This window comes from Oryctolagus cuniculus, chromosome 8 (assembly GCF_051225735.1).
Source record: "Oryctolagus cuniculus isolate XC-2025 breed Fujian yellow rabbit chromosome 8, ASM5122573v1, whole genome shotgun sequence".
NCBI classification, from domain to species: Eukaryota; Metazoa; Chordata; class Mammalia; order Lagomorpha; family Leporidae; genus Oryctolagus; species Oryctolagus cuniculus.
In genome coordinates, this window is record NC_142874.1 from 2596660 (window position 1) to 2609079 (window position 12420).

The window sequence follows — 12420 nt, forward strand, 5'->3', positions numbered from 1 at the left end:
TACATAAAGCCATGTAAGTTACTTGTAATATTGTTCATCATGGGAATAAAACAGAAACAACCTAAATGTATAGTCATAGAGAATTGGTAAAATACATTATGGTATATCTGTACAATGAAATAGTAAATATGTAATGATATTTACTCATTTTATTTCATTCATAAGATAGACAGGAAGGGAGGGATTTTTCATCTGCTGATTCATTCCCTAAATGGTTGCAATGGCTGGGGCTGGGCCAGGCTAAAGCCAGAAGCTCCAAATGGGTCTTACACATAGGTGCCAAAGCCAAGGACTTTGGCTATCTTTTGCTGCTTTCTCAGGCACATTCACAGAGAGTTCAATCAAAAGTGGAGCAGCCAGGACACAAACTAGTGCCCATAAGGGATGCCAGCATCAAAGACTGTGGCTTCACCCATTACACCACAATGCTGGCCCCATGCACATATATCTTTATGAAGGCCCTTCAAAAGGTTCATGGAAAATGGAGTTAAAAACTGACATTATTTTGGTGCAAAAATTAAAATTCTTTCAATTATTTTTCATAATACATTCAAATGGTTTTGAAACCTTCTTGTATGAATGAACTTAAAAATTTGTTACAGTAAAACAGACAATAATTTAATTCTACTTTTTTATGATGCTTTAAAGTACCCTTCTGTATATACATGGAAGTCTCAGAATGGAATGTAAGAATCTTTTAAGAGTAGTTTGTTCTGGGAAGTATGACTAGTACTCCGTAGAAAGAAGGGAATAATGCTTATATTTTTATGTTTTTCTGTAATATTAATAGCTGATATGCACATTATTGCTAAAGATGTATTTTCTAAAGGTAGAGACTGAGAAAGTGAGATGGAGAGAGATTTTCCATTACTGGTTCACTCCCCAAATGGGTACAATAACTAGGGTGGGCCAAGATGAAGCCAAGGACCAGGATCCCCATCTGGGTCTCCCACATAGTTGATGGGGATCCAAGCACTTGGACCATCTTCCTCTGCCTTCCTAAGTGCATTACCAGGAAGCTGGATTACCAGAAAGCTGGAACAGAAGAGCAGCCAGGACTCATATCAGGCTTTCTATTATGGGATGCTGGCATTCCAAGCAGCAGCAGCTTAACCTACAGAATCACAATACTGCTCCATGCATTATTTTTATAATTAAAAGATCTAGATTCTGATTTTCAAATAATAATTTGGAGTTACTGGAATAGAAAAAAAGGATATTATGTAATATGCAAGGAAGTGCAAATATAGACTTTAGTTAATGATATGTCAATATCAGGGTCAATGTTGTGGCACAGTGGGTTAAGCCATCAAGTACAATGGAAACAATTGCCCCTCAGTGTTCATTGAGGTCCCAGCTGTTCCACTTCCAATTCATCTCACTGCTAATGCACCTTGGAAAGTAACAGAATATGGCCCAAGTGCTTGGGGCCCGAACCACACATGTGGGAATGCAGATGGAGTTCTGGGCTCTTTTTTGGCTTTGGCTTATGATGGAACAAGGACATAAGCCTCAGTCATTTGGGGTTCTTTTTACCCCTGCCGTCTTTAAAGAGGCAGTCTCACATTGTTTCTTATCCCAACCTTATATTCTTCTTCAGGTTTGAAGCTCATAGAAAACTTGAAAAACCTGTGTGGAGAAGCTCACCTCCACCTACTGCCCCCTACCCCCACCCCAGCCCACTTAAGATATAAAATAGGCCCCGACTGCTGGGGTCTGGGCCCTCTGCCACGTGTTCAATCTGCATGCACACTGGCAGCTGGTCAATCTGAATAAAGAAAGCAGAAATATTTGAAAATAGTCTTAATCTTTAATTTTGATATTACAACACTCCTTTTCACTCTTTCTAATCAATTGGTAATTTTTAACAAGGCAGTTAAAGATTTTAAAAAGCTATTACTGAAACTGTTTTGTTGCACTCTCCTGTAATGCATGTTATGTATTATACTTGTGTACATATTGTATGTCTGTATGGGAAAATTTATTAAGAGCTCTGTTTTAATTGGCTTATGTTTGTGTTAGATATTCAATAAATATTTCCAACTACATGTATTCTTATAGTTTATAGAAGGTATTGGACCTTTTGGTAATTATTTGACAGTTTTATCTTTAGACCTTAGAAAAGGATGACTAACAATTTTCTGTATTAATAGCCTAGCCAAATATAGAAGACATTATGATTTTACAGCTAGATTTACCTTGCCATGGATGCAATAAATAGGCAAGCCATCTCTTTTCAAACCAAACTTTCTTATTTACTTCAAAATTTATAAGACAGTTTGGATAAGGTGGTCTTAATATTTGATCTTACCTGGAAGGACATAGCTTTCCTTATGGGCATCATCTTATCTCACAGAAAAAACTCTGTCACAACATGCCTGTGACCAAGAATTTCTAGCTCAGGCCACCAAAGATTAGGGATGGGATTGAGCACCACCTTGGTTGACATTCCTAAAGGCTGCCTCTGTGGTCTACTTTAATAGAGATAAGGAAAAGAGGAGTGAGCTAGGTAGCAGGAGCAATGTAAGAATAGATGGCAGGACCAATTAACAGCTGGTTTACATGGTGGTCTGCCATCAGGGAGACCCAATAAGGCTGGTCCATTCCCAAAAGGCACCAGTTTTCAATATGAGGAGTCAGGGCACTGGGCATGCAGCTGTTGTGACAGAAACTGGCTCCTGAATAGCCCTTCCAGTTCTGATAAGAGCAAGGCCACTGGAAACAACTGCCCTGGGGGTTGAAGAACTCCTGTGTCAGAGCTGCAGGCCCTACTGGCCCTCCCTAAACTGAAAAAACCTTCTGTCCAGCTTCCAAACTAATCATCACTGTTGGGGTGATGCCCTAGGGTCAATAACATTGCAGATTAATTTCCTTTTAGAGATGCCAGCAATTCAAAACTAACATATTCAGTACAACTCTTCTCCTAGGCCAGCTAGTCATGGAAGTCAACAGGGTGTCTTCCTTAAAGAGATTCACACCTCCCTTATGATGTCTCTTTTTCTAAAAGATTTATTTATTTATTTGAACATCAGAGTTACACACAGAGAGGAGAGGCAGAGAGAGAAAGAGAGAGATCTTCCATGTGCAGGATCACTCCCCAATTGGCTGCGATGGCCAGACTGTGCCGATCCAAAGCCAGGAGCCAAGAGCTTCTTCTGCATCTCCCATGTGGTTTCAGGGGCCTAAGGACTTGGGCCATGCTCTACTATTTTCCCAGACCATAGCAGAGAGCTTGATCAGATGTGGAGCAGCTGGGACTCAAACCAGCACCCATATGGGATGCTGGCACTAGAGGCAGCAGCTTTACCTGCTACACCACAGTGCTGGCCCCCCTTATGATGTCTCTTCTAGTATCCCAAGTAAAGAGATAGATAGGTCTGGGCCTCACATATACCTGGCCAGGCCTTAATGCCAACCTGGTTATTATTAAGCCCCTCTTGTCAGATTCTGTTTGCTTCTCAGTAGGAAAACTCCCTCCTGGTTTGGAGAGCACCTTTCTTAGATCCTCTAATAAAGACTGTCCTTAGTTTTGGACCCTGTGTATCTAATCTGCATGTTAGATTTATTTCTTCCAGACATGAAGCAATGAAATTCTAGATGGCCATGCACATGAAACCTCAAATGGAGACAGTTCTGTGAGCTGATGTTGCAGCCCCTTGAGAAGCCACCTTTTCTGCCAGAACCCTATCTTGACCACGAGTCCCTACATCACTACTATTCAAGCTCAAAGAAGTAAGAACTGTCCTCACCTTAACCTCCAACAGCAGCCAGGGTTTCCACAGACAGAGGGAGGAAATGAGGGAGCCCAGGACTAGAAGCAGGCCAGACTAACTCCAGCCTACAGCTCCTTGCCAGCATATACACACTAGACAAAACAGGAGTGTTCAGGCATATAACTGTCTTCACACTATGAACAGGACTCTTGCTTTCCTACATCCCCCTTTGCCCTCATCATTTTGGCCATCTTTTCCACCAGGGGCAATGTTTCTAATTTCTCATTTTAGCCCCATAATCATAGTGCTCCTATTCCTACCATGTATAATTGACATGCTTCAAAGATAATTACAGGAGCATATGGCTGCTATATACCAAGCCATCATGCAAGAACAACACAAGATTGCTCTTCTTCAATTAATCTGATCCAGAGTATAGATACCCCATCCCATGTCAATGCTTCATATCAGCAGGAAGTAGCCATAAAAAAAAAAAAACAGCACCCCCTCTTATCTATACTCAGAGTCAGGGTTGATGGAACAAGGACATAAGCCTCAGTCATTTTAGGTTCTTGCTACCGCTTCCTTCTTTCAAGAGACCAGTTCAGTCTCACACTCTGTATTGTTTCCCACCCCACCCCCTGCATTCTTCTTCAGGTTTGACAGCCCACAAATAAACTTGGAAAATCTGTGTGGAAAGCTCACCTCCACCTACTGTTCTCCACCCCCACCCCTAGCCCAGCTAAGTTATAAAAAGGCCCAGCTTCCTGGGGTCTTTGCTCTCTGCCATGTGTTTGGTCTGTATGCACACTGGTAGTTGGTCAACCTCTGCAACTTTATTTTCTTTGAATAAATGAGGTCTGGTTATCTCCTCTCTGTTTCCACCCCCTTTTCCTTACAGTTTGTCCCAGCAGGCACTTAGGGAGTGAACTAATGGATGAGAGATCTCTCCCTCTGTCTGTAAATCTGCCATTCAAAAGAAAATTAGTATTTAAAAAAGAAGATAGTATATAAATAATACCACATTGGTTGTGGTAAGTGTACCATGTTAATATGAGGTGTTAGTAATAGTGGGAACTGGGGTATGGGGTGTATCTGTAAACACTGTTGTCTTTGCAATTTTTTCTGTAAATCTGAAAAATCTTTTTAAATAACATTTATTTTGAAAAAATAACTTAGAAGTCTATATTATGGGAAAGGGCCATAACTTGGCATTTAAAAGTTGAAAATTGAAGTGATGAATTAATGCAGAAAAATGGTTCCCCTGGATCCAGAACAAATTAATTGGTTATGCTTCCTCTGAATGGTAAAATGAATGGGAGTATACCAAGTGATCAATTTCAGTTCACAATTGATCATAATGAAAGGACTAAGAGTCAAAGGGAGCACATAAACAAGTCTAGTATCTGCTAACACCAACTGATAGAATAAATAAAGGGGAGAGTGATCCAACATGGGAAGTGAGATACTCAGCAGACTCATAGAATGGCGGATGTCCTAAATAGCACTCTGGCCTCAGAATCAGCCCTAAAGGCACTCGGATCTGGCTGAAAAGCCCATGAGAGTATTTCAGGCATGGAAAGCCAAGACACTCCGGCAAAAAGATCTCTGTGAGTGAGATCCCAGTGGAAAGAACAGGTCTTCAAAGAGGGAGGTGCCTTTCTCTGAAGGGAGGAGAGAACCTCCACTTTGACTATGACCGTGTCTAAACAAGATAAGAGTCGGAGAACTCAAGGGGCTTCCATAGCCTTGGAAACTCATAACTGGTGCATAGGGAGATTACTGATGCCATAAACAGGAGTGTCAATTGGTAAAGTCAACAACAGGAGTCACTGTGCACTTACTCCTCATGTAGGATCTCGGTCCTTAACGTGCTGTACACTGAGGCTTAATGCTATAACGAGTACTCAAACAGTATATTTCACTTTGTGTTTCTATGGGGGTGCAAACTGTTGAAATCTTTACTTAATGTACACTAAACTGATCTTCTGTAAAAAAAAAAAAAAAAAAAAAAAAAAAAGAAAGAAATTTTCAATTCCCAACTTGACTCTCACTGGGATTAAACATGACAATAGGTCTGATCTGATTTCATCATCATTTTAAAAAAATCATCTATTATTTTTCACTTTATGTTTCTGTGTGGGAGCAAACTGTTGAAATTCTTACTTAAGGTATACTAAGCTGATCTTCTGTATATTAAGATAATCGAAAATGAATCTTGATGTGAATGGAAGGGGAGAGGGAGTGGGAAAGGGGAGGGTTGTTGGTGGGAGGGACGGTATGGGGGGGGAAGCCATTGTAACCCATGAGTCGTACTTTGGAAATTTATATTCATTAAATAAAAGAGAAAAAAAAATGAATGGGAGTATAGTCATAGTTGTTGGAAAAGTCATTTTGTTTACTTAAAAGATGTTATTTATTTGAGAGCTAGAGTTAACAGAGAGAGAGACAGAAAGGTCTTCCTTCTGTTGGTTCACTCTCCAAATGGCCACAACAGCTGGAGCTATCCGAAGCTAGGAGCCACATGCTTCTTCCTGGTCTCCCATGTGGGTGCAGGGGCCCAAGCACTTGGACCATCTTCTACTACTTACCCAGGCCACAGCAGAGAGCTAGATTGGAAGAGGAGCAGCCAGGACTAGAACCGGCACCCATATGGGATGCCGGCACCACAGGCAGAGGTTTACCCTACTAAATCATGGCACCAGCCCTGACAAATAAGTTATTTAAAAAATTAAGTGATGGTTATTTAAATCTCATAATCCAGAAATCACAGAGTTATTGCAAGCTACATGGTGAAGAGAGTTTAAAAATGAAAGCTTTAGGGTGGGTGTTCTGTTGCAGTGAGTTAAGCTGCCACTCAGGATGTGTTCAGACTATGATGAAGTACATGGAATCTTATCTTGTCATCACTCCAGTCTAGCTTCTTGTTAATGCTGAAGAATGAGAAGCAACATTCGATTGTCCCAGTCCTTAGATTCTGTCCAGCAATATGGCTCCTGGGTCAGCATGACCCAGTTTCATTTGGGAAGAAAACCAACAGATGGAAGATTGCCTATCTTTGTGCATTTCCCCTCTTGTTCACTTTTTCAAGTAAATGAATGAGTGAATGAATATATTTTTTTAAATGAAGAAACTTAAAAGTGATCAAATGCTTGCTGTTTTCTTTAAGTGAACAAAATGGAGTGGACAGAAAGCAGATGTGATTTGTTAATGTAAATCCATTTAGCCAGCTCTGTGAGAGGTGATTTCTATGAGGACTTTTTTCTTCAAGATGGCATGATAGGAGCCAGGTCATGACACCTCATTCCTAGTCGTCTTCCAAATTAGATCCCTTTGCTACTCATGCAACATCAGAGGTGACTATAGCCATTGTCTGAGTTCATTACAGGATTAAGATTGAGGTACAGAGCCTTGGCATTGACTCAATATGATATGTGCTCATCTCTCTTCTTGCCTTTGGTTAAGACCAAATGCAAGAATTGCCCCCTTTGAATCAATTTGTATTCTCACCAGAGGAAGGCACCCTTGGTATTACCTTTCTACGTACTAGAGGAAGAATCTCTGGACCCTGTTCCCAGTTGTTGGTACCCAGTTTAAGAATTGGTATCCTTGGTAGTATAGGGTACAGCCACTCTTGTATATTTTAATGCCATTGTCTAGTTCTTCAGGACTCAAACACAGGTACTACTACATATGATGAGTAACCTATTACCCACTCTTTCAAATATCCATATCTCATTTTGATAGGACTTAATTTTGTCTACTCTATTAAGCTATATTGTCACTCCCCCTCTTTGTGGAGGAACGACACAGGACTCTGCACTGTTCTTTCGTCTGCTCAGCCCTCCCCAGGTTTGCTGCTGGTTCTTCCCGGGTTGGCTACTGTCCCTTCCACCTCCGTGGAAGGGCGGTTCCCCCTGCCACATTCCCCACTTCCGCGGGGGAGCGGCACACCGCCGGCCGGCTCTCTCGGGGGCTGCACAGGTGTTCCTTCAGGTAGATGTTCCCCCTAGATGTTCCTGGTGCATGCCTTCTCTCTCCTCCTTTATAGTCCTTCCACCAATCCCAACTCTGCTACCCACACGCCGAGTACGCTGCTCTCCTCCAATCAGGAGCAGGTCCCACAGTTTATTGGTTGAACTGGAGGCAGCTGTGTAGAAGCTGTTTCCCTTCTCAGCGCCATATTGTGGGAGAGCAGATGCATAGAATAATTCTTAATTCCAGTAACTTAGTCTAGTCTGAGTTGCTCCCAGTTGCTCCCCACAGATCCCCCTTTCTTTTTATTTTTGGCGTTGATTCGCACCTGTCTTCGGTGCCCCGCGGCACACACTCTGCTCTGCTTGCTAGAGTTGCCCACAGGTGCTTACAAGTCCTATCAATCAGGCAAACCGAATCCGGGTCCTCTCTTCGCCATGTTGTGAGGAGGTTTTTAGGCGCTGATGCGTGCCTGTGTTTGGTGCCCTGCAGCGCATGCTCTGCTCTGCCTGCAGGTGCTTACAAGCCCTAGCAATCAGGCAAACCGAATCCAAGCCTTCTCATTGCCATATTGTGGGGAGACTTATTGGTGTTGATAACGTGCCTGTCTTCGGTAACCTGCGGCGCATAAGCTGCTAGCCACCCGCAGGTGCTCATCGCCTCACTGATCAGGCAGACAGAATCCAAGCTCTCTCATTGCCATGTTGTGGGGAGGCCTTTCTATTTCTCTATTTCTCTATCTCCGGGCATTCCTATTTCTCCCATTTTACTTCTATCTTCCAGCATTCCTATTTCTCTCATTTCACTTCTAGACTTGTTTCTCTTATCCCTGCGGCTTCCCGGCGCCCGCCCCGAGGCTGCTTCTCGGCGGCTTCCCGGCTCTGAGCCGCTTCAGACCGCACTTCTCTCATCTGCGCGGCTTCCCGGAGCCCGCCCCGCGGCTGCTTCTCGGCACCTCGCCCCGCGGCAGCTTCACGGCTCTGCGCGGCTTCCCGGCACCTCGCCGCCCCGCGCTTCTCTATCTATTCACGCCCCGTGCTCTCTCTGCACGCGGCGACTTCCGCGAGTCACACAGCGTAGCTTACGTCTCTGCCACTAGCATTCAATCCAAGTTCCCCGGACTAACCTGGCGAATTCCAACCTGGCGGCCCACGTCTCTGCCTCTGGTTCCAGATCTTCGCCTCTTGCTCCCCGGGGTGACTTGAAGAATTCCAAGATGGCTTCCATCTCCGCCTCGGCCTGCACTCATGGCTTCATCCTCCCTAACATTTTTCTCTACCCGGTATGTTTCCCTAAGTTTTCTTCCAACAATATTCCTCCCTCATTTCTCCTGGCCTCTCCCCACAGTCCGTATCCAAGTCTAAGTTTCTTATAGGTTTCACTTTCACTTTCAACCTGCAGTCCGTATCTGAGTCTGTTTGTTCTAGCTTTCACTTTCGCTTTCGACCTTAGAGATTTCTCCCAGCTTCCCCCTGTAGTCCGTATCCGAGTCTATGCCTAGGCTTTCAATAGCTCCTTCCGGCACCTTTTTCGTCCGGCTTTCCCTAGGCTCTTTGCTAGTCTCTCTCTCCGATATTTTCCAGCTTCTTCCCGTTTCTTCCCTCTTAAGTTTCCTATCCGAGTCACGGCACCATTATGTCGCTCCCCCTCTTCATGGAGGAACGACACTAAACCCTGCCTAGGCTTCATATCCGAGTCACGGCACCATTATGTCACTCCCCCTCTTCGTGGAGGAACGACACAGGACCCTGCACTGTTCTTTCGTCTGCTCGGCCCTCCCCAGGTTTGCTGCTGGTTCTTCCCGGGTTGGCTACTGTCCCTTCCACCTCCGTGGAAGGGCGGTTCCCCCTGCCACATCCCCCACTTCCGCAGGGGAGCGGCACACCGCCAGCCGGCTCTCTCGGGGGCTGCACAGGTGTTCCTTCAGATAGATGTTCCCCTTAGATGTTCCTGGTGCATGCCGTCTCTCTCCTCTTTTATAGTCCTTCCACCAATCCCAACTCTGCTACCCACACGCCGAGTACGCTGCTCTCCTCCAATCAGGAGCAAGTCCTACAGTTTATTGGTTGAACTGGAGGCAGCTGTGTAGAAGCTGTTTTCTCCTCTCCCAGCGCCATATTGTGGGAGAGCAGATGCATAGAATAAGTCTTAATTCCAGTAACTTAGTCTAGTCCGAGTTGCCCCCCACACTATATCAAGGATCAGTTTTTCCTAAAATTTTCTTTTGATGATTTTCCTAAAAATTATAATATACATTTATAACTGATAAACTCACTTTCAATTAGCAGTTTACTATTTATTGGGTACTTAAATCTTATTTCTATAATTTTTTTAAGATTTATTTTACTTTAAAGTCAGATTTACACAGAGAGAGGAAGGAGAGGCAGAGAGAGAGAGAAAGAGAGAGAGATCTTCCATCTGGTTTACTCCTCAGATGGTCATAATGGCAGGAGCTGTGCCAATCCAAAGCCAGGAGCCATGAGTTTCTTCCAGGTCTCCCACATGGGTGCAGGGGCCCAAGGGCTTGGGCCATCTTCCACTGCTTTCCCAGGCCATAGCAGAGAGCTGGATAGGGAGTGGAGCAGCTGGGTCTCGAAGCAGCGCCCATATGGGATGCCAGCACTGTAGGTGGTGGCTTTACCCACTACGCCACAGTGCCTGCCCCTTCTATAATTTTTTTTTAAATATTTCAATTTGAAAAAGTTACAGAGAGGGGAGAGAGAGATATCTTCTATCTGCTGGTTCACTCCCCACATGGCCCCAAAAGTTTAGGATGGGATAGGCTGAAGTCAGGAGATTTATCTGGGTCTCCCTTGGGAGTGACAGGAGCCCAAACAATCAGACCACTTTTTTTTTGCTTTTTCTCAGGCTACTATCAGGGACCTGGATTGGAAGTGGAGCAGTTAGGGCACAAACCAGCACCCCTATGGGATACTGCCATTGTATATGGTGACACCATGATGCCCACTCTTCTATAACTTAACTTTTATCTATGAGAAGCTACAACTATCCAGTTCTTTTTCAATATTATCATTTTGAATAAACATTTATCCATTAGTTCAGATGGAAATAAAGTAAATATTTCATTATACTTTCATTTAACACGTATCACACTCCTTGTTGTGACCTGACATCTAAATCTATATCTCTTTTACTTTGATGAATTCCTTTCTTATTTAATTTAAGAGACTTTGAGACAGAGGATTCCTGTTTGCTAATTTATTATGCAAATGCGATGGCAAAAGCTGGTTGCTGAGAACTCAATGCTGGTTTTCCGTGTGAGTTTCATGAACCCAATCATTTGAGCCATCAGCACTGCTTCTCAGGGTCTGCACTAACAAGATGTTGGAGTCAGGAGCTGTGTGCATATCTAGGAATTGAACTCAGGTACTCCAATAAAGGACAGAAGCTATGTAACTATTGGGCTAAATACCCACTCGCAGTCTATATTTTAACTGTGAGACACAGATAAAAGTTTGATGACCCTCTGTGTAATTTGATAGCAATATTTTAATAGACCAATATAAGGATCCTCCTATCTGAGTTCAATGTAGTTTCCCAACAGTGGCATTTTTGGAATTGCAGTTTATCTAGTTGCAAATCATGTAAAGGCTGATCAGAAAGTTAGAGTGAAAATGCATCTTGATCTGCTGATTTTGGGGCTGTATATTTCATTAATCAATAACAGGGATGGAGGGTATTGTATCCTAACTGTATTTTATGCTGTTACACATGGAAATTTTTTTTTTGACAGGCAGAGTTAGACAGTGGGAAAAAGAGACAGAGAGAAAGGTCTTCCTTTTCCGTTGGTTCACCCGCCAAGTGCCAATCCGAAGCCAGGAGTCAGGTGCTTCCTCCTGGTCTCCCATGCGGGTGCAGGGCCCAAGCACTTGGGCCATCCTCCATTGCCTTCTTGGGCCACAGCAGAGAGCTGGACTGGAAGAGGAGCAACCAGGACAGAATCTGGTGCCCCAGCCAGGACTAGAACCTAGGATGCCAGTGCCGCAGGCAGAGAATTAGCCAAGTGAGCCACAGTACCAGCCAGAAATGTTTTCTTAATTTCATTTTTAAACAGTTCATTTTTAGTATATACAAATGCCTCTGATTTTTAAAATATTATTGAAACAGTTTCGATTAATGTGTACCACTCAGTCACTATTTTAGGGGATAGTGCAATATTTAAATACATATACACCATAGAAACTGATCAAGCTAGACAACTACTGTTTCCATTTCCTCTCATGGTTTGAGCCTACCAGCTCCTGTCCTCTAGTTCTTTATACAGTACTTAATATGTACACAGTTGTCATCTAACTATACTATGGAACAGCAGAAGGTAATCTTGCCTCACTTTACTTTGCTACCTGTTATCCATTCCCCCTCTCTCCCTAGCCTCCAAACTTCTCAGTCTTTAATAATCACAATTCTATGTTCACATCCATTTTTTTCACTTCCATATATGACAAGAAACTGGGACATTTGTGTTTCTGTGTCTGGCTTATTTCAATTAATTTAATGATCTCTTTTTATTCATTTTTCAGGATGTAACAGTGTTGTATTTTTTTGTGATAAATGATGTTCCCTTTTCCACTTTTTCATAGATAGACAGCTAGATTGGTTATAGTTCATGGCTGCTGTGAACTGTGTTACAGTGACTATAGGAGAATTGCTGTCTCTGGTATGCAAGTTTCACTTCCTTCTGATACATAACCAGGAGTAAGATAACTATGTC

The 12420-nt window shown here is 43.2% G+C and overlaps 1 protein-coding gene across 1 annotated transcript in view; it reads left to right on the forward strand.

The window, feature by feature from the left end:
* LOC100344946 (uncharacterized) overlaps positions 1–12420 on the forward strand; it is a 147342-nt gene that overhangs the window by 101747 nt on the left and 33175 nt on the right. The gene's annotated exons all lie outside the window — the stretch shown is intronic.